This window comes from Cnephaeus nilssonii, assembly GCF_951640355.1.
Source record: "Cnephaeus nilssonii genome assembly, chromosome: 4".
In the NCBI taxonomy this organism is placed as follows: Eukaryota; Metazoa; Chordata; class Mammalia; order Chiroptera; family Vespertilionidae; genus Cnephaeus; species Cnephaeus nilssonii.
In genome coordinates this window covers 68185366-68210024 of record NC_137075.1, presented here as the reverse complement: position 1 = coordinate 68210024, position 24659 = coordinate 68185366, and the positions used below count along the sequence as shown (strand labels likewise).

General features: G+C 36.3%; 1 protein-coding gene across 3 annotated transcripts in view; it reads right to left on the bottom strand.

The window, feature by feature from the left end:
* The window catches only part of GLCE (glucuronic acid epimerase), a 98754-nt gene that overhangs the window by 57365 nt on the left and 16730 nt on the right, over positions 1–24659 (bottom strand). The window lies entirely within an intron of this gene.

The window sequence follows — 24659 nt, the reverse complement described above, 5'->3', positions numbered from 1 at the left end:
CATTTTGTTCCCCACTGGTTTCTTCCAGTCTGAACTTAATACAGCTCCACCCAGAAGTATGAATTAACGTAGAGAAAGCTTCAGAAGTCTTCTGGTGCTCGCTCTGGGAAAGGGGAAGGGACCTCCTCACACAAAAATGTGTGGGAATCCCTCCCCCCTTTTTTCTCCATTCTCTCAAGCTTAGCCTCAGTGATAGCTGTGGCAATAGAAGCCATCGGGACCCTAAGACTCTGATGGAGGGGAACACCTTCCTCTCTGACCCGAGTAGCTGTGGGCCCAAGAGGATGTGATGAATCCCTATTGCTTTTTTTCTCTCCCTCTGTCCTCTTGCCACTTGGCCCTAGATAAGGGCACAGTTGTAGATAATGCACATCAAAGAGGGATAAATAAAGCCCTATCTTTCTGGTCAGAGAATGGGAAAGGGGGCGTTGCAGCAAATCAGAAAGTACTGGGAGGTTCCAGAGAAGGAGGAGCTTGGTAAAGCAACATTTCAAAATTGTTTATGAACCGCTGGGCTTACCCTCAAGCAGCACATGTGTGGATTTGACCAAATAACAGAGACTTTGAGACTTGAACTATGAGACAGACCACTACCAAGTTCCAGATTGGCCAATGGATGGTGCACATGTGGGACAGTGCAAACAGCATGGCAAAGTCCTTGAAAATTGAACTGATGTTGTAACCACTACCCACAAGAACATACAGCCTGAACCTAACTGGGCTGATAGCATACTAAACAAATACATCAACATTATGCATGGGATTTAAACAAGAACCAAAGTTTCACAACATGAGTCAAAATGCCCAGGATATAATCCAAAATTACTTGATATAAGAAGAACCAGGAAAATCTCAACTTGCATGGGAAAAGATGTCCACACCAAGAAAGAACAGATACTGAAATTATCTGAGGAAGATATAAAGAAATAGAAAAGCAACTATTAAGAATATTTTACCAAGTAAGAGCAAACATTCTTTACACATGTGGAAAAATAAAAAGACTCAGAAAAAAAGAGAAGATATAAAGAACCAAATGCAAATCTTAGAATTAGAAAAATATCAATAACCAAAATTAAAAGCTCACTAGATGAGCTCAATAGTAGAATGGAAACTACAAAAGAAAAAGTCAGTGAACTTAATATAGATGAATAGAAATTATCTAAGGTGGTCTTAACCGGTTTGGCTCAGTGGATGGAGCGTTGGCCTGCAGACTGAAGGGTCCCAGGTTCGATTCCAGTCAAGGGCATGTACCTTGGTTGTGGGCACATCCCCAGTAGGAGGTGTGCAGGAGGCAGCTGATAGATGTTTCTCTCTCATCGATGTTTCTAATTCTCTATCCCTCTCCCTTCCTCTCTGTAAAAAATCAATAAAATAATATATATATATATATATATATATATATATTCACTATGACACACCAAAAAAGGCAAAACTATAAGAAAAGAAAACAAATTGTCAGGGATGGGAGGTTTTGGGAAATGGCTGACTACAAAGCAGATGCACAGATGCAATACTGTGATTTATAAGAAATATATATTTGGTCATTCAGATGACCAAAATATATTTTTCATATACAGTTGGTCTTCACCTACAGCTCTCCAAACCCTTGGAATTTCTCAAGTGATAAGAGCAATGGGAGCATTCTTTGTTGTAATATTTGGTCTTTTGTCCTCAGTTCCTATAAATAATTCGGAGTCATGAAGGTAAAATGGGTGTCCTATTATTCATAACAAGCCCCTTCCCACCACACTGGGTTTATGTTAATGAGGTGACATCTGGAAAGCACCTTAGGGGCTGGTTGTCAAGAGAATCAACTATGTGATTAGAAGACTGTAACTTTCAGTCTCCTAACCCCACCCCTGACATGCAGGTAGGAAAGAGAGGCTGGAGGTGCATCAATCACCAATGGCAAGAGCCAATGATTTAATCAATCCTGCTTACACAGTGAAGCCTCCATAAAAACCCAATAGGAGTGGTTTCAAAGAGCTTCCAGGTTGGTTAGTGAATCTGTGAAAATTTGGGGAGTGGTGGGCTCGGAGAGGGCATGAAAGCTCCACACCCTTTCCCTATACCTGGCCCTACACATCTCTTCAATCTAGATGTTTATATCGTTTTGTAAACCAGAAATCTAGTTAAGTAATGTGTTTCTCTGAGTTCTGTGAGCTACTCTAGCAAATTAATAAAACCCAAGGAGCAGGGGTGGTCACTGAAATAGCCAATCTACAGCTGGTGGATCAGAAGCACAGGGGACAACCTGGACTTAGGATTTGCCTCTGAAGTAGGGGTAGCAGGGGAGAGCAGCCTTATGGAACTGAGCTCTTAACCTAAGGAATCTGATGCTATCTCTAGACAGATAGTGTCAGAGTGGAGCTGAATTGTAGAATACCCAGCTGATGTCCGAGAATTACTTGTTGGTGTGGGGACGACTTGCCATACACACATTGTAATTGGGTTCAGAACCTTCTAACAGGAGAATTTTAGAGTGATGAAACTGTCTGTATGGTACAGGGGTAATTGACAGTGACCCTGTGTATTTGTCAAAATACCCATATAGAATCACACATCACAAATATCCTTTTGTAAACTAGTCAAGAGTGAACTTTAATGTATGTACATTTTTAAAATAAATCAACTAATTGGGGGGAATTTCAAGATAGAATACAGTATGTGACAAATGAATCTGAATGTATTATAAATGAATAGCATTACCTCACTGAAGGGAATAGGGGGAAATTGAGCTGAACCAAGTAAATTTGAGAAATAATGTTTTGAATGGAAACTTTAAGGTTAAATATAAAAGAACCTGCACACAAACACTGTACTCTATGTGGTAAATATATTTCTGGTGTGGTACTAGTTAACAATTCTGAACTTGCTTTACATGTAGAATACTGGGGTGGAACAAGTAAGTAAATGAATGATTGAAGCCAGGTTTCTCACTGTCAGAGAGAAGCCAGGCGGAGAAGGCTAGAATGAACCCTGTGGTACTGGATTGTAGTCACAAGACATTGGTATGAACTTAACATATACACTGCTTAATATGTAATATAGATGAATACAGAAATAATTATAGATATGTATACATACATGGATTAGCATACATATGTATAATTCCTAGTTCTGTTCTCCGAGAAGGCCTAGAAACAGTGATACCTCAATAGCAAGGAGTACATCCAGTACCTAGACATCGGTCTCTAAACACAATTCTCCAATACAAGAGACCAGAGCTCCTTAGAGAAATGACTGATTTTAAGAGTAGGGTGGAGAAAAGACAAGATGAACCTAGAGTTATCTTGTAATGCCAGAAATCAGGAACTCAAAAAAGAAAAGGAACAGGAGTTAACATTGGAATAATTTTAGCAACAAAATAAATAACATAGTATTGAACTATAAACCAATGTATAAAGTAAGTATACATATTGATGTAAATGAATGAATGAATGAATCAGTGAAGAATGGAAGAGAAGGGACAAACTTCCTTACGGAAGAATTCCTAATAATATATATAGAGAGAGATAACGCATCCATAAAATGTAGCACAATCAACCCACCCCCTTGAGTATAGGCTAGAATTAGTGACTCACTTCTAAAGAATAGAGTACAAAAATAACTGTAAGGTGGAGGAACCTAGCAAACATTACCTTAACCAACTGATGCTAACATGTAGTTCTGATATGATGTGATAAAATTCTTCCCTAAAACTCTTAACCTTAGTCTAGTAATAAAAACATCAGACAAACACAAATTAAGGGACATTCTACAAAAAAACCTGACTAGTACTCAAAACTATCAAGGTCCCAAAAAACAAAGAAAGACTGAGAAATGCCACAGACTACTGGAGACATAAATGCAATGTAGAATCCTGTATGGGATCCTAGAACACAAAAAGAAGACTAGTGGAAAATCAGCAAAATCCAAGTATAGAATATGGAGTTTGGTTTACGTAAGGTACCAATGGTGGTTTCCTGGCTTTGACAAATGTACTTGGTTTCATAAGATGTTATTATGGGTAGCTGGGTGAGGGACATACAGGAACTCTGTATTATCTTTGCAACTTTTCTTTTTAAAATAATGTATTTTTATTGATTTCAGAGAGGAAGGTAGAGTGGGAGACAGAAACATCAAGGATGAGAGAGAATCATTGATCAGCTGCCTCCTGCACACACATTTCTGGGGATTAAGTCTGCAACCTGGGCATGTGTCCTTGACCAGAATCAAGCCCGGGACCCTTCAGTCGGCAGGCCAATGCTCTATCCACTGAGTCAAACTGGCTAGGGCCTTTGTAGCTTTTCTATAAATCTATAATAACTCCAAAATAAAAGTTTCTATTATTTAAAAAAAATAGACAAAAACTCAAACAGACCCTTCACCAAAGAGGATGGATATATCTATATATATATATAGATATATTGATATACATCAATATATCGATATCTATATATATCTATATATGTCAATATATTGATGTATATAAATATATATTGATATACATAGATCTACATCTATATCTATAGCTATAGCTATGTATTAGAGGCCTGATGCATGAAATTCATGCAAGGGGCTCGGCCCTCGCAGCCGCGGTGGCTGCAGCCACTGGCTTCATCTGGAAGGTTGTCTGAAAGGCCATCCAGAAGTTCCTTTGGCTGTCGGTCTAATTAGCATATTAACCTTTTATTATTATAGATATATATCAAAAAAGCACATGACAATATGTTCAGCATCATTAGCTATTAGGAAAATGCAAATTAAAATCATTAGATATCATTGCAAACCTATTAGAATGGCTAAAATTAAAAAGACTGACCATACCAAGTGCTGACAAGTAGGCAGAACTAAAATTATCATACGCTTCTGATGGGAATACAAAGTGGTACAACCACTTTAGAAAAAAGTCTGGCAATTCCTTATATAAATTATATACTTACCATCTGATTCATCAATCCCACTACTATGTATTTACCCAAGAGAAATGAAAACTCACATTCACACAAAAGCCTGTACATGAATGTTTATAACTTCTCTATTCAAATTACCTAAAAGCTTGAACAACTCAATGTCCTTCAATGAATGAATGGATGGATAAACAAACTCTGGTACATCCATACAATTGAATCCTACTCAGCAATTAAAAGTAATCTTAAGGCATTATGCTAACAGTCTCATATGGCTATGTACTGTATAATTCCATTTAATGATCATTTTTGAAAAAACTAAAACTAAAACAACAGAGTGGTTGTCAAGAGTTATTAATGGGCTGGAGAAGGTACAACTACAAAGTGACAGGGATAGCATGAAGTTTTATGAATTAATTGAACTGTATGGATAATGACTTTGATGATGGTTACATGAATCTACAGACGTGTTAAAATTCATCAATTGTACATAGAAAAAGTCAATTTTACTGCATGTTCATGAAAAAAAATTTATGATAATTAAACAAATAACCTTTAGCTCATTAAGGTTTTTCTAGGATATTTAGTTTGGATTTTATAGTCTGTAACAATTCTCTTGTTTATTCTGGCTACTTTTAAGATAGAGCAGTGACAAATAACACCGCTCAGTCCTGACATGTAGAATCACTGGGGGATCAATAACCTAAATGTCAGTTCTTCTAGGTAGTGAGTGCATCACCTGCAAAGGAATCTAATCTGCAAACAATCACAACGCTACCTCACTGAAGAGTAAATCCTGATGACTTAATGGCATCATAAAAGAACTTCCATTAAAGTTGTCTTTTTATTTTTTTTATAATACTGATTTATAGTCGGAGAATTTCAGGGAGAAAAAAATGTTTTGTTATTAATTCTACTTCAAATGCATAAGAGCAGTCTAAAAAATAAAAAAAGTAAAACAATCATTTGTTTCCACCTTTATTATCAGGGAAAAATTAGTTGTTTTATTTGAATAAATAGGACATGGTGAAACAAAAATGTAAATCAGATAACAATATTTCAGAATTTATTCTTCTGCAGAGTTTATTTATCCTACTAATACACTAGTACTATAAGCTTCCATTATATACTATACGTACACATGGCACAAAACATTCAACTCCATATACTACAAGAATTAACTTAAATTTAAAAAAACCTTAAGTACAAATCTGCTATCTGTCCATATCTAATCATATTCAATCTGTTCTATTTCTAAGTTTATTCTAGGTGTTATTTCTAAAAATTATATTCAGCCAAATACTTGTATTTAAATGAAACTCAATGAGTACTTGTTTTTTAAGGATACAATTGTTCACAGCTATGTTAGTAAATTTAGCAACAATTTCACATTGCTACACTTTATTTAAAAGAATCAGGTTTTTGTTATTTTTTTTTAAAAAGGCCAATCTATAACTGCACTAATTTCAAATGAAAACCAAAAAACTTCTGTAAGAAAAAAAAATTTTTTTTGCCTTAGACCTTTTGTTTCCCTAATACTATATTCAATTAGAAGTGAAATAGCCGCTTCAAGAAGTTAGGATCATTTTTCCCAGAAACACATTTGGAAAAAATATATGGTTTATCCTTTCTAACTGAAGCCATTTGTATATAATTGCTCTAACCTTTCACTAAGGCCATTTTAGTTTCAACATCTGTTAAAACTTGCTTATTCCTCTATGTAATCTTAGTAGATGCTCAATTTACCAAACAAAGACTGCTTTAATAATTCAAATCTGCCTTCTAAAGATGCAATGCACCTGTCAAAATTTTTCAGTAAGACAGTAAATTTTATCTGTCTTTCTGTGCACAGCATATATTTTAGTTATTCCTTTATTTTAATGTCCATAACCACGAAGGGTATTTTCCCTCTCTTTTCAAATGAAGCAAGAGAACCTCAGTCATTTTTATCATTGTGCCATTCACTGATATACTTCCAGCTTCCTTCAAGTTTCTATTCAGTAAGAATTTTTGCATATGACCTATATCCAATAGGATGATGCTACACTTTCTTAGGCACTGAAATATCAAAAAAGTTTACAGAAATCAACATTATCTAGTAACATTTTAAAAATTATAGTTCATTAATCCACTTTTATAAAATAAAAGTAGCTATCACCTTTTTTCACCCAAGTTAGTATTATCCAAACTTAATGACAATAGCTATCTCTCCATAAAAATCAAGTGAGTTTTCTATCCACTATTCTAAAAGTTACTTTTTTCAGAAATGAAATATTTGTATAAATATATTTAGGCTATTTGTTTGGAGACATAAAGAGTCGTACTTACTGATAAGAAATTATCCATGAATAATGTTAAATGGCCAAAGAATTATAAAGAAATTTTCGATGGAGAACTTGGTATGTATTAGGTGCCATAAGAACCCATGTGATGTTTACACTTTGTAGCCCAAACTTGTGTTACAAGTATATTTAGTCACTCACTAGTAGTTCTGATTTTTTAAAAGTTCTGTAATTTTTAGAAGTTTGAAATTAATACCTGGGTATATTATCTATAAGTCTCACACTTACTCCATACTTACTCCAGTCCATCATTAATTAAAATTCTCCATTGCTGCTTTGGGAAATTATGTAATACAGACCATCTCCAAAAAAAATTAAGAATAACTGCCTCTAAAAGTTCTTGAACAATTGATAAGAATCTTGTGGGTTTTCCATAAAGAGTACACTGACACTCAGCACATAGTGGGAGTGCATTAAGGAATTGTATAGGAGAAAGACAGAAGCTATAATATAATAGTAAATAACAGATAGTAAATCTTTCATTATTTTAAAAGTCTATCCATTCACAGAAAAAACATATTGAGGAGTTTGTTTTAATGTGCTTCTGGGTTGGCAATTCTTCACTATCTATTGATGAAAACTGGTTTAAAGCAATTACTGATTATTTTTTATTTGGGTAAATACTTTCTGGCTATAGAATGCAGGGGGGGAAAGCGAAAGTTTACCAAATTATATAACAGCTTTTGTAAAACTGTCTTTAGCACTTTAGAGTTGTTATTAATAAAAATAAAATGGAGTACATGATCATTTTTAAGGCCTTTTAAAAAATTCTTCAGCAGAATCTTAGATTGTCATCTGAATCTGGATTACTAAACTCAAAAATTCCTCACTGCTTTTGGAGTAGAACATAGCAGAAAAGAGAGTTAATTCATGTTCCTAACAACACAAGAAAAAACAAAGTAAGCCTTGTTAACAATATCTGTTGAGCATCTAGTATGTAAAACACTATTGGAGTGGTGTCATCGGAGAAATGCATAGATTGCCTTTCTCCTTTGCTAGTGGGAGTGGGGTTCTAGGGGTACCACTGGAATAAACATTTTCGGAGGCTCTCACGGGAGGATGAGAAGACGTAGTTGAAAGCTTTATTTTCATGGAATTATATCCCTTCAATAAAGCTAGAAGCAGAGCCAGTGTCCAAAATTTCCATTCCATGTTGGAATTGGATTCGGTACAGCATTAGGCTAGTTGCAGTCCATTAGTCCACTGTGTGGGGTCCACCTGGCTGTGGGCCACGTGGGAAAATGCAGGAGTGTGGGAGCCGCGCAAGCCAGACGTCAACCAAGAGCCAGGAGCCAAGAGCACAAGAGAGAGCAAGAGCACTAACTCCTTTGTTTAGGGGATTAAATATTTCAAATTCTCCTGTGCTTGCCGTGGCCATGCCTACTCTGGCCAATGACCTGTTCCCAGGTGTGACTGACAGGTAGTACCTCCCCTATTTCACCCAGACTTTACTGGGCATGCGTCTATTCTCCCCCTCTCCAGCCCCTTCCTTCCCCCAGGATCTACAGGGAATAGACTGGTGGCCCCCTGGGGGTGTTAAACTGCTGTTTCCTGGCAAAGCTGCACAAATGACATACCTATGCCATTTGGCCTTCCCTTTGCTCCTTTCCAGTTATTTATAACTAGGTTAAATTATAACAGTATCAGTGGTGGGGTGAGGAAAGGGCCAAAACAAAAAACACTATACTAGTACTTGCTTTCAAATAACTCACATAAATATAAAACACAGCAAGAATCTGTTATAAAGCATGACTATAAGGTTTCTGATTTGCTTTTTATAAGTATACTGCTATACATATAAGGGGAGGGGCCATGACTTATCTTGTTTATCACAGTATCTCAGTGCCTATTGTAATATCCAGTACATAGTAAGTAATCAAAAATTATTTGTTGGATAAATTAAGACTTTAAACATTTATGTCAACACTGACACCTGGCTTCCTTGACTCCAGGAACCTAGCCCCCTTTGACAGAATAAAGGATCTCCAAAAATATCCTGCCCTTCCCCCCTAACCTCCAGCCTAGCTTTTCCTACATGGCAAAAGGGACTTTCAGTTATAATTAAGGTTAAGAACACTGAAATGAGGAGATTATCCTGGATTATCCCAGTGGTCCCAAATTAATCACATGAGTCCTTTAATGTGGAAGAGAAAAACAAGATGGATCAGAGAGATGAGACAGAAGGAGGAGATATTGCAAGTCTTAAAGGGACTTGACCTGTTGTTGCGGGCTTTTTAAAATGTTGAAGGAAGGCCACAGCAAAAAAATGAGGGTAGTCTCCAGGAGCTGGGAAGAGTCCTCATCTAATAGCTAACAAGGCAAGTGTGATTTAAGCCCTACAATTTCAAGAAGAATCCAGCCCTACTGCCTCCAGAAAGGAACACCACCATGCCGAAATATTTATTTTAGCTCTGTGGGACCCCTGAGTTGTCTTACTAACTTGCAGAACATCCTATCTAATAAAGAGGGAATATGCAAATTGACCATCACACCATCACAAAGATGGCGGTGCCCACAGCAGAGGTGGGGTTTCCGTAACACAAGATGGCTGCGCTCACAGCGGAGGCCAAGTTCCGGCAACGCCTTAAGGAACAATCAGCAGGGACCTGAGGCTGCGTGGCACTGGGCCGGGGCAGGGAACCTGAGGCTATGCCCCCCGCCTGGTGGGGCTTGATAGGGGACCTGAGGCTGCGCCCCCACTCCCCCCAACCTAGCGGGGCTTGATGGGGGACCTGAGGCTGTGCCCCCTGCCGGTGGGGCTTGATGGGGGTGGGGCCGGCTGGGTCTGGGTCTTGCGCAATTTTGAGGTGCTGTGGGTGGGCGGGGACTTGACTCTGGGTACCACGGCACGCCCCAGACTCTGACAGGAGGAAGATTTTCATATACATTTTACTAATTTTCTTTCATCTCTGACACTTACATTATAGAGAAAGGGCAAATAGCAATATTAAAATATTTCCTCTAATTAATCCCCTTTTAATGTGCACTAATTTCATGCACTGGGCCACTAGTAAGATAATAAATTTTTGTTGTTTAAAACACTAAATTTGTAGTAATGACAGCAATGGAAAAACTAATACATCCTCTTTAACCTCTATTCTAGCAACCCAAATATATAGCCTCTCATCATCATCCTGCCACTGCTTCAATAAAAGATCTAAAATTCTTAAATGCTTCAATCTGATCATAATCTCCTATTCTTTATTTTTTATTAATCCTCATCTGAGGATATTTCTTCCATTGCTCTTCAGAGAGAGTGGAAGGGAGAGAGGGAGGGTAGAGAGAGAAAGAGGGAGAGATACATTGATGTGATAAAAACACATCAACTGGTTGTCTCCCACACACACCCCAACTGGGGCGGGGAACAAATACGCAACCTAGGTATGTGCCTTCTAGAATCAAACATGTGACCCTTCAGTACTCAGGCTGGCGCTCTCTAACCACTGAGATGCTGGCCAGGGCACAATCTCCTATTCTTAACTCTTCTTCACTCTTCTCACACCTGCCATTAAGAAGGAAAGATTTCGTTTAAAAGAACCGATATCTTGAAAAAGAATTAGTATTTTCTAATTACAATGTTTGGTCAGCATTGTGTCAAACAAAAGAGTACATGACAGCTCTGTAAAATAGTTATAACAAACTGCAAATTTCACATTCTTTGCAACATACAGTACCAAGGACATACACAGAATGTGTTATTAACAATCCAGCGTGTCAAACACATCCTGATTAACTTACTTTCAAAGGAAAGGCCTTTTGTTTTTACATTTGGTACCATTTCTTTGCCTCTTTATATTTATACACTTGCTCTAAAATATTAAAACAACCTCATAAACAGTCTGTTTAACAGTAATTAGAATTTTATCTAGTTAAAACAACAGCAGAGCATGCCACAACACAGATGGCAGAAGACTTTCTCCTTGTCTGATCAGTGTCAAAGAACTTCCTGAGTATGAAGAATCTTGTTGCAGGCTATCTCATTTACAAAATACATACTTATGAGTGGAAGGGCAGCTTTATTAAGAAAGCCTTTGTTCAGCAGCACTCTTGGCTATTTTTCAATGTAAAGATTTTTCTTACTGCCCAGAAAAAAACCCTAGCCAAATATATGATTAAGAAATCAGAATGGATGGAAGTCCGTATTATTGATTTTACCCTGGTTCCAAGTCCTTAAGCATAATAATACCTTTATGGACCAGGTTCCCAAACTTGGAGCTTTTAAAAATCCAATGCTCAAGTTCCACCCCATACCAATTAAATCAGGATGTCTGGGTATGGGATAGGAATCAGTATTTTTAAAAATCCCTAAGTGGTTCCAGTTTATTAGTAGCAAAGTGTCATGGAACAGTGCACTGAATAGAATCAAGTCTAGATCTGGCACTGGCTCTACCACCGCAAGCCTGAGTATGTCACAGGAAACCATTTCCTCATCTGTAAAAATGTAAGGTTGGATAAGTAACTTCTAGTATCAAACATGTTACAAGTCTAGGATGAGATTCCTTAGTTCTCTTCTAAAGATTAAACTGCCTCAACATTTTGTGGACGAAAGGGGCCACATGCTAACCTGACAAACTCAGGGAAGGACTGCATAGCAGTCTTGCAAACTCAGACCTAAAGTAACCACAAAGGATGGTCTGAAATTAAACTTTAACTAAAAGCAGGTATGGTGGGTAGTTACATCCTAGGCCGGTATCTTCACTGACAAGGTCAACCTTTACCTTAACTGAGCCTGTCTTTTTGCATCTATAATAACGTACCCTTTGAAATGTCTAGGTAACTTGTAACTTCCCTTTTTCTGGACCCCTTGGGGCACAACCTAATGTGCTAGGTGCCAGGACAGATACCACAAATTCCTTCATTATCATGTTAATTGTTCTTGCATCTATCATTTTACTTTTTATCCAACCCCAAGGGTTTCCCCTGCTTTGCTTTCTCCGGCCTCTCTAGTCTATCACCAATGGATTTCATGTAACCCACCTACGCCCCTTTCCTTTGATTGCAATATATAAATACAGATGCAACCCGCCATTCTCCGGAGCATTATCTCAATTCGATGAGGTTCTGCTTCCCGGCATATGTAGACAGTTTGGCTCAAATAAATTCACAAAAATTCTTTACAGGTTTCAATGGTTTGTTGTTGTTGTTGTTGTTGTTTTTTACGTTAACAATTTAAACTATGTTAAAAATTTTTAAAGACAATCCATGATCCAATACTTATTCCAGCCTATTAAAAGCTTTTTTTAAAGAAAGATCATCTTATAGTAGAAATTTAGCTATACTTCAATTGCACAGGTTTTGATATATTATTATGTCTATCCAGGTCATAAACTGATATGTGTGTTGGGAAGCTTGAATCATCTCAAAATATAGCTTGCTATTAGACTATTTCTTGAATTTCCATTAAAATATATACTGCATGTATTCTGATATTCTTAAATAGCATTCCTGGTTTCATTTAGGTCCTAAAGATATAAAATGATTTTGACTTTTTACCAATATTAACTGATTTCATTAAAGCGTATCATTAATAAGAGGGACATGGTTAAAAGAATTCCTAAATAGCAAGTTATTGTTTGACCGTCTAAAACTGAATCTGTACCTTTGGCCAGCCCTTTTACAAAGACACGCTACCAGTTAGAAGGGTCATAGGAAAGAGTTAATTCACTCAACAAGTTGTTATTTTATAGTACCACGGCTTGGGGACTGGGTGGCAGACTTCTAAGATGCACTGCCAATGATCTCTGCCTCCCGGTATTCACATGCTTGTATGATGTCCTGTTCCTCTGAGTGAGGACTGGGCCTAGTGACTTCCTTCTAAAGAACAGAATATGGCAAAAGTGATGGGATGTCACTTCTCTGATTGGGTTATAAAAGATTGTAATGTCCTTGCTGGCACTTTTTCTTGCCCTCTCACTTACTTGCTCTGATCTTGATTGCCTACTTTGAGGGAGATGCTTTATGAAGAGGTCCATGTGGCAAGGAACCAAGGGAGGCTTATGGCCAATTCCAAAAGAAAATGAATCCTGCCAACAGAGCTAGGAAGTGGATCTTTCCACAGCAAGCCTTTAGGATCAGTGGTTCTCAACCTTTCTAATGCAGCGGTTCTCAACCTGTGGGTCGCGACAGGTTGAGAACCGCTGCTATAGAGCCTAAGACCATCGGAAAACACAGGTATTTACATTACGATTCATAACAGTAGCAAAATTACAGTTATGAAGTAGCAACAAAAATAATTTTACGGTTGGGGGTCACCACAACAAGAGGAACTGTATTAAAGGGTCGCTGCATTAGAAAGGTTGAGAACCACTGCTTTAGATGGATGGGCTGCATACTCAGTCAACTCATTGATTATAGCCTTGTAAGAGACCTATCTAAGCTGTTCCCAAATTTCTGACCTACTGTGAGATAATAAAAACTTTGAGCTTCTAAGTTTTGAGGTAATTTACTATGTAGCAATAGATAACTACAGGAACCAAAAGTTGAATAATGAATAGCATCAAGGTATCAACAATCTAGTAATGGCTGAGAGACATGTAAATAGTAGGTAGTGTATTAATATTTATGTGTTTTTAAAATATATTTTTAGTATTTTTAGGGAGAGAGAAAGGGAGAGGGATAGAAAGATAAAAACATCAATGATAAGAGAGAATCATTGACTGGCTGCCTCCTGCATGGCCCCCACCAGGGATTGAGCCCAAAACCTATTCATGTGCCCTGACTGGGAATCGAACCGCGACCTCCTGGTTCATGGGTCGACACTCACCTACTAAGCCACCCGGCTGGGCTAATCTTTGCTTAATGAATGACTGAACCAACCAAGAGGATTCTTTCACTGATCCATTCTAACATAATGGAGTAATCTAAAAAATGTCAAAGGTACCAAAGTTTACCTCCATATTTTAATCATTGTGATTTATGTTCTGACATATTTAACTCCTTAATTATACTCATACTAGAGGCCCAGAGCACAAATTTGTGCATGGGTGGGTCCCTCGGCCTGGCCAGCAATCGGGGGCTGATCGGGTCCACGGAGGCTGGCTGGCTGGGGGGAGGGGTTGCGGAAGGTTGACTGTGGGAGTGCACTGACCACCAGCGGGAAGCCCCTGCATTGAGCATCTGCCCCTTTTGGTCAGTGTGCATCAGTGACTAGTCGACCGGCTGTTTGGTCACTTAGGCTTTTATATATAGAGATTAAGCTTATATTAAATTAGTTTGCATTCCCCTCAATGCATAATTAGGAGGGGAAGAGCAGTTCAGAATCATCCTAGACAACAAGAAACAACCAGACTGATTTTAAAAAATAAGTTTTCATAATCCAAAGTAGAAAATCCACATGCAACATTTCATAAAATATAACTGTTAAGAATTTTCAAAGCCTAAGAGTAAAGAGACAAAAAGATGACTAAAAATTTCAATCACATTTTACTAATATAAAAGCACAAAATACTTCAAGGAGATTTTACTAATTTTAAAAGGTAATTTATAACCTTTGCCTAAGATAATACCATGTGTTTTCCATCCATTTTACAACCTACATATACTTCATTTCCTTTTTTTTACACTATCAGTGATAAAAGAAATAAACTACTTAGATGAAGCAATATTTAAACAGTTTCTCAAAGATAAGAATACGACTTGATTGAGCTGAGAAAATAATTTTATAAATGTTATTTTTACATTTGTATTTGTATAGTCTTTTACACATTTTCCATGGTGCTATTACATCTTTATCTATTATGATCTTCATACTGACATACACAATAAAAAGGCAGATCTAATCACATCCTCCCCCACCTCCAACACACTTACATATACTTTACAGATGGAAATAACTGAGTAACAAAGAGATTAACTGACTTGCTCAAGGTAAATAAGCTATAAATGGTTCAACCTGGACTATAATAGTTCTTTCAAATCAAAGTCCACTATTTTCTATCATGACATATTACCTCGTTCAGTGATTAAAGAAAGGTACCAGTCCATAAGTGTACAAAGACTTGACTGTAAAGGCATCTTCCTTCAGGATTGGGGTTTTTACATTCCAATCTATCTATTATAAAAGTGTTTTCAGATGTTACAAATGTGCTAATATTCTTACAGAAAACAAAAGGAAAAAGCCCAAGAAGTCAATAAAAATCAACTAAAGAAAACTTAGTATCCAAAGCAGTAGTAACAGGAGATTAATGGTTATCCTCTGTACACAAGATCAATGTTTTAGGACCTTTGAACTATTAAACAGATACCACTGCAACCAGAGAAGATATATGAAATGCTAGTCCAGGTAAAAATCACATATTACCGCTAGACCTCATACTAGATCCTTATCTGAATAACCCTGAAAATCTGGACTGAAAATAATAAGAATGAATTCTTTTTGACCTAGTAGAAATCTACATTCATTTCTAAACCTATGTCAGGCTTATTGGTACTCTGAAACTACAAATATGGCTGCAAGCCCAGCAGGCAATAGCATTAGAATTAACAGAATCTGGCCTAGATAGAGAGGACCATTCATTTCTAGGGCCAAGTCAGACTAACCTAAAAATAGGTAAGGCTTCAGTACACATGGTTTGGCTCTGTGGGACAGTATCTGTTACCTCAGATACTCTTTTCTTTCTTCCATTTTCAGCCAATACTGAGGGACTGACATGTTACATCATACTTCATTACAGTTCCTCCAAGAAAGTAAGTGGTTGGAGAGAAGTTAAAACAATTTAACTATGAAGAATCCCTCCACTAAAAAAGACAGGAAAAGACTAAAAAAGCAAAGAACTGATAAAGACAAATACAAAACAAATAGCAAGATGGCAGACATAAGCCCAATTACATTGGTAATCACATTAAATGTAAATAGTCTGAACCCCTGATTAAAAGGAAACTGTCAGATTAGATAAAATATGGTATACAAGAAACCCACTTTAAATATACAAACAAAAAGTTTAAAATGAAAAGATGGTAAAGGTATATCAGGCTAACACTAATCAAGAGAGAGCTGGAAAAGTATATTTCACAGCAATGACTATTATGAAAGATAAATAGGGTCATTTCATAATGATAAAGGAACCAATTCAAAAGGATATAAGAATCCTAAACTAACAGTTTCAAAGTACATAAAGCAAAACAGAAAGAACTGCAAGGAAGAACAGAAAAATCCATGGTCATCAGATATTTCAACACTACTCTCCCCAAAATTGATAGAACAAGACAGAAAATTAATAATACAGCAGATTGAACAATACTACCAACCAGTTTGAATTAACTGACCTTTATAGAACATTCCATTCCACTCAATAATACACATTCTTTTCAAGTACATGTGGAACCATTACCCAAGACAGACTACATTCTGAGCCATAAAACCATTCTCAATAAATTTTAAAGATTTAAAATCAGACAAAGTATATTCTCTGATCACAATGGAATTAAATTAAAATCAGAACATCTAAAAAAATTCCCCAAAATCTGGAAACCAAAAGATACACTTGTAAATCTTAGAAAAGGAGATCCGAAATCAATGACCTTAAGAAATTAGAAATGGAAGAGCAAATTAACCCTTTGCACTCGCTTGCCTTTTTCTCGATTCCTTTATTCTAATGCTAACCGTGTCGAGTCACACTCGACATCCGAGTGCAAAAGGTTAAGCCTACACAGTAAGTAAAATATTCTCTCCTTTTCTGTAAGGACATTGAAAAAAGAGATAGAGGAAGATATAAACAAATGGAAGAATATACCGTGCTCATGGAATAGTAGAATTAACATCATGAAAATGTCCTTATTATTCAAAGCAATCTACCGATTCAATGCAATCCCTATTATTTACTAGCAGCATATTCACAGATCTAGAACAAATACTTCAAAAATTTATATGGAACCAAATAAGACTCTGAATAGCTGCAGCAATCTTGAGAAAGTAGAACAAAGTTGAAGGGATCACAATACAAGATATCAAGTTATACTACAAAGCCACTGTAATCAAAACAGCCTGATACTGGCACAAGAACAGGCATATAGGTCAAATGGAACAGAACAGAGAACCCAGAAATCGACCCAAGTCTTTACGCTCAAATAATATTTGACAAAGAAAGCAAGAACATACAATGGAGTCAGGACAGTCTCTTCAATAAATGGTGTTGGTTAAATTGGACAGATACATGCAAAAAAATGAAACCAGACCACCAACATACAGTATGCACAAGAATAAACTCAAAATGGATAAAAGAATCAAATGTGAGTTGTGAAACCATAAAAATCCTAGAAGAAACCATAGACAGCAAAATCTCAGACATCTCTCTTAGCAATATGTTTGTTTACGGATACTTCTCCTAGGGCCAAGGAAACAAAGGAGAAAATAAACAAATAGGACTACATCAAAATAAAAAGCTTCTGCACAGCAAAAGAAAGCATCAACAAGATGAAAAGGGAGCCCACTGTATGGGACAACATATTTGGCAGTGATACGTCTGATAAAGGGTTAATATCCAAAATATATAAGGAACTCATATAACTTAACAAAAGGAAGACAAACAATCCAATTTAAAAATGGGCAAAGGACCTAAATAAACGCTTCTCCAAAGAGGGCATACAGAAGGCCAAGAGACATATGAAAAAATGCTCGAAGTCACTAATCATCCGAGAGATGCAAATTAAAATGACAGTGAGGTATCACCTCACACCGGTCAGAATGGCTACCATCAACAAATCAACAAATGACAAGTGTGCTGGAGAGGATGTGGTGAAAAGGGAACACTACACTGTTGGTGGGAATGCAGACTGGTGCAGCCATTATGGAAAAGAGTATGGAGTTCCCTCAAAAAATTAAATATGGAACTGCCATTTGACCCAGTGATCCCATTTCTAGGAATATATCCTAAAAGGCCCGAAACACCAATCAGAAAAAAATATATGCACCCCTATGTTCATAGCAGCACAATTTATAATAGCTAAGATCTGGAGACAGCCAGATGAGTGGATAAAAAAACTGTGGTACATTTATACCATAGAATACTATGCAGCAGTAAAAAAGAAGACAGCATTAAAGGGACCTGAAGAGTATTATGCTAATTAAATAAGCCAGTCAGAGAAAAACAAGTATCACATGATCTCACTCATATGTGGAATCTAATGAACAAAATAAACCAATGAACAAAATAGATCCAGAGACATAGAAGCATAGAACAGACTGTGGAATCTCAAAGGGAAGGCAGAGGTAGGTGGGTGGGAAGAGATCAACCAAAGAACTTGTATGCATAAATGCATAACCCATGGACACAGACAATAGAGTGGTGAAGGCCTGGGGCAGGGGGCAGGGGACAGGGGCAGGCTAGAAGGTGTCAATGGGGGAAATAGGGGGACATATGTAATACTTTCAACAATAAAGATTTAATTTTAAAAAGAAAAATAGATAATGAGAACAATTCTATATCTGTTGAAGATATCAGAACTATAGTAAAAAATCTTTCCATAAAAAGAACTCTAGGACCAATGGCTTCGCTGGTGAATTCTACAAATATTTAAGAAACAAATAATGCCAATTATAAAAAACATCTAGAAAATTGAGTAGGATGGAACACTTTTCAATTCATTGCACAATGCCAAAGCTTACACAAATGTGGATGCAAAAATTCTTAACATTTCTATAAATCAAGTCCAACAATGAATAAAAAGTATAATATATCATGACTAAGTGGTATTTTTAGAGAAAAGCAAATATGTAGTGTGCATATTCTTATTCTTAAGCTGTACACTCCTGTTAACTCTCTTCTTCATTTGAAAAAAACAAAACACATCTTCCTCAAAGAGGACTGTAATTACGTGAAAGCAGGTATGAAAAATGTAATGACAGTAGGAGCAAGTGAGGGACAGTGGGATTTCTCCATTAGACTAATTTTGAGTTAAGTAATCTCCAAATTTAAATGTTTTCTTTTGTAAAATGGGGGCACTAATACTCTTCCATCAGGTTGGAGGAAGACTAAGATGACATAAATGTTAGGTGCTTGGTATGCTTGTACATAGTAAGAGTCAACACGTTAGTTCTTCGTTCCCTTCAATGCCTATATACGGTATCCTATATAATAAAAGCATAGTATGCAAATTGTCCCCTCGACTGGGAGGTCATTCAGGAGTTTGATCAGGGGGCAGGGCTGGCCAGGGGAAGGGAGGGAGACCCCAGCCGGCAGCCAGCAGCCACTAGGGACCCTACCAATGCACGAATTTCGTGCACTGGGCCTCTAGTCTCCAATACCGCAGAAAAAGACAGATTGTGAGATAAATCTTCTCATTTAGAAAAGGGTAATGCCCCAAATCCAACATGATGGATAATAGCAACGAGCTCAAAACTAAAGGTAAATGATAATCAATTCAAGAAGCATATATGCTTTGTTTCACCAATAGTAATAAGACACAAACACTATACTGTATACTCTATAGTTTATTAACATATTCAGACTCAACATCTACATTAACTGTAGACATGATGAATATATTAAATAGTATTTAAAAAATCAAATTTCTTAGTGTCATCTTAGTTTCATTCAACTCCAAATACAAAGTTTTGCTTTTCAGAGTTCTCAGCAATGAAATGTGATATCCCATTTGGTAATAACACCCAAACTCCACCCACAATCCTGTGTGAAACCTCAAGATTCTTAAAAGAATAATGTTCCAAGAAAGAAAAAGAACAGAATGCATATGAGAAAAAAGCAATAACTGAAATAAATAAATATATAAATGTATCCATCATATCCTGCAAACCATATAAAGTGTTATAAATTTACAATTTACTCCATACTTACCTTCAAAAACAGCTTTAACCATAAAACCATAGCAAAAATTAGAAGTAAAAAAATTCTGGGGAATACTTGAAAGGTAGCTTCTACTTTACATTAACTAGAATCAAGCTTTCAAATAGATATTTTATAAAATGTCTTTCTTTTAGTTATGAAGCATCTAACTTTTAAAAAGCTGAACACATCTTTATTTTCTACTGATATAGCTTGAGTACTTAGAATCTAAGATCAATTATTTATTTTTTAGAATCAGTATCTCCCATGTTATTTAGGTTTCCTCCTTTTACCTGCCTACTCTTTAATTAGTGTAATATTAGGGCAATTTAAAATTGTGTGCTACTTTATACGTTTCACACTTCTTTCACACAATTTTATTGAACTCCCATAAACACAATTTGGTGAGAAGATAGGTAGTATTATCTCAGCCTATAGAAAAGACTGTTAAGGTCAGAGATGAAGTGATTTGCCCATGATCACACAAAACTGGAAGACAGTGAAGTTAGAATTAATTAGAACCTTACTCATAACCCAGCTCATTTTCTACTTTACCACAATGCTTCAGGCAACTTGAAGAGAGAAAGGAGATACAAATCAAATCACTATGTAAATGGTAGCTAAGTCAATTATCTAGTTGTGAAAGCAGTTAAAAATTATTGGTTACAAGGAAATACTAGTACAAATTCAAATTTGCAACTATTCCAATCTTTTCACTACTCCAACATTCTTTTTAAAGAAAGGAATGCTTAATAACTGTTATATTGCTTTACACGACAAAAAGCTCTGAACTGGGCAATTAAACAAAAAAAAAATGGCTAAGCATATTTTTACTCATTATGAAAGTATAACAAATAAAGAATAGAGAAAAAAACTCAGAGAAATAGGACACAGCCAATATCCTGCTCCAAAGTCCATTCCACAACTGTAAGTGGCAGCAACTTGGAGAACTGACTTGGGCTCAAGGGTGAGATTATCACTGCCAGAAATTGATTCAGAAACGAGGAATCATGCCAATGAGATATGAAAAGGTTTTCTGGTAGCTTCTGGTTCAGTTTGTCCTTTCTGTTAAGATGAAGCCAGACTTTCTTCCTGACAACCATCATACAACTACAAGGAAAATCCTGCCTTGGTTTAAAGCCAGCATTATGGATAATGGAATAAAACAATGCAAATAATCTGAATCCTTGCTGTCTTCATTAAAGTGCTGACCAACTAATCCGGAAGCCTTGTGACCCTGACTTCCACTTATATTAAGCTAATAAATTTCCTTATTGTGTAAGGCTGTTTGAATTGGGCTTTCTGATACTTATAGATGGAAGGGGCCTAACTGAAACAGGCACAGAGATAATACATCTAGCTGATGAACTACTAAAGGTGCCCTAGAACCAAAATAAGCTCTTGGATTTTTGAGATTTTCAGAACACTATTATTCTTTCAGTGGGTAATTTAGATACAGTAATATAAAATAGATAAAACAAATTATAGAACAAACTTTAAAAAAGAAATGGAACAAATATATTCTTAATTTTGATAATTAATATTTTTCTGAATTGGATATTCCTGAAAGACTTGGAGGGAGGTAGAGTTCATGAGGGAGGAAAGATGTCATTATTCTGCACTGCAAGACTTGTACACTGCCCTGGTGGTGTGGCTCATTTGGTAGAGCATCGTCCTGTGTACCTAAAGGTCACCAGTTCGATTCCCAGTCAGTGCACATATCCAGGTTTTGGGTTTGATCCCCCGGGGTACAGAAAGCTCTGAACTGGGCAATTAAACCAATAAAACATGACTAAGGCAGCTGATTGATGTTTCTTATATTGATGTTCTCTCTCTCCTCCGCCCGCCCTTCCACTCTCTCTAAAATCAATTAAAAACATATCTTTAAAAAAAGGCTTGTACACTGAAAGTGACAAAAGAAAGCAGAAAGAAATTCAAGAAGATCTAACTAAACAAATGGAAAGGCATCCTGTGTCCATGGGTGGGAAGATTTAAAATGTTAAAATGGCAATATCCCCCAAAGCGATCTACTGACTCAATGTAATCCCTATCGAAATCTCAACAGCTAGTTATGCAGAAATGAAAAAGGTGATCCTAAAATCTATATGGAATTGCAAGGGATTCTAAATAACCCTAAAAATCTTGAAGAAAAAAGAAAGGGGGTTGGAGGACTCACACTTCTCTTTCAAAATGTACCAAAAACTACAGTAATCATGCAGTACTAGCATAAAGATAGACATATACAGATCAATGGAAAAGGATTGAGAGTACAGAAATAAACCCATTCATCTATGATGAACTGATTTTGACAAGGATGCCAAGAACATCAATAGGGAAAAAATAGTCTTTTCAACAAATGGTACCAGGATAACTGGATATCCACATAAAAAAGAATTTGAACCCCTATCTCACACTAAATGAAAAAGTTAACTCAAAACGGAGCAAAAACCTAAATATATAACCTAAAACCATAAAACTCCAAGAAGAAAAAATAGGGTTAAATCTGCATGATCTTGGATTGGGAATGGTTTCTTATATATGACACCAAAAGTATGAGCTACAAAAGAAAAACAAACAAACAGATCAATTGGACTTTACCGAAATTAAATTTTGTGCATCAAAAGATACTATGAAGAAAGCAAAAAGAAAACCTACGGAATAGGAGAAAATATTTGCAAATCATGTCTGACAAGAATCTAGATCCAGTATATATAAATAACTCTAATAATTCAACAAAAAGACAACCTATAAAAATTGGACAAAAGAGTTGATATCTCTCTAAAAATACACAAATGGACAATAAGCACATGAAAAGATGCTCCACATCACTAGTCATTAGGTAAATTCAAATAAAAAACATGATGAAATGCCACTTTATACCCACTAGGATAGCTATATTTAAAAAAAATTAACGTCAAAGATGTAGAGAAAGTGGAACCATCATATATTGCTGGTGGGAATGTAAAATGTTATAGCTGCTATGGAAAACAGTACAGGAGTGCGCAAAAGTAGGTTTACTATTGTAATACAAATAAATAATACAATAATTAATAAATAATACAAAAAATAAACTGTTTCACATACAACTGCAAACCTACTTTTGCTCACCCCTGTAGAGTAATTCCTCAATAAGTTAGTCATATAATTTATATATTACATAACAGTTTTGTTCCTAGGTAGATACATCCAAACAGGTGTTTGAACAAAAAATTTTACACTAATGTTCACAGTAGCAGAATTCACTATAGCAAAAAAGCAGACCATCCAAAATGCTCATCAATGAATGAATAAATGGATCAACAAAATGTGTTATGCCTATACAAGTATTATTCAGCCATAAGAAGGAATGATGTAGTCCTACAGGCTACACCATGGATGAACCTTGAGAACAATATGCTAAGTGAAAGAAGCCACTAAAGGGTACATATTGCTTGATTCCATCATATGAAATACCCAGAATTGGCAAATCTACAGAGACAGAAAGAAGATTAATGGTTGCGGGGGGCTGGGGGAAAAGGAGGAATGGGGAATGTTTGTTTAATGGGTACAAGATTTCTTTTTGGGGTGATGAAATGTATCTGAAACTAGATATTGGTGACAGTTATACATTATTAATGTATTAAATGTTCTGCTGTAGTTTAATTTTGCATAATAATATTTTATTACTAACACTTGATATTATATGAAATTACAAGGTATTGAGAACAAGTGATATACTTAACAGAAAGTTTTGCTATGGGGAATTATAATAAATGAATTTTTAAAAAAAAGGTCAGAGCTGGAAAAGTCCCTAGAGAATTGCTTGATCAAACTCTGTTCAGTACATACTTTAATGCCTCAATGACAGAATGTCCACTCTATTTTCATTTCAATAGTTAAAAACATCATTATGTACCAGTATTTCCCTTCCTTTTTCATTCGCTGTTCCTACTTCTATTCTCTAAGAATACAAAAGATATGTTTAATTTCTCTTCCACATGCCATTCCTTCCTGTTTTTCACAGAATTACAGATTTGAGACAGGAAGATCTGAAAGATCATTCAGTTATCCAATTTTAAAAGCATTACCATATATCCCACTAAAGCGTCCTTTTTCCAGGCTGAAAATCTTAAATGTTTCAATTATTGTGCAAGAATCTCTTTCAAGACATGGCTTCATACTGATTACTCTCCTCTGAATATATTGTTTATCAATGTCCTCCTTAAAATGTGACAAACAGAACTGAGAATACTAAGCTAAACGCAGTGTACAAAGCATTTTGACAACATGCTTCAAAATAATGTTTTTAGTGGGTGTTAGCCTTTGAGGCAGTTATAATAAATCACTGACTCACCAACTTCAGACAAATAAGAAGATACATCCAGGCTTCATCTGCTTAAACAAACAAACAAACACCTACTGCTGTTAGATCTCCAAGTCTCCAACTCTGCATTTGTGCAGATTTTTAATATATATATTTTATTAATTTTTTACAGAGAGGAAGGGAGAGGGATAGAGAGCTAGAAACATCAATGAGAGAGAAACATCTATCAGCTGCCTCCTGCACGCCTCCTACTGGGGATGTGCCCACAACCAAGGTACATGCCCTTGACCGGAATCGAACCTGGGACCCTTCAGTCCGCAGGCCGAAGCTCTATCCACTGAGC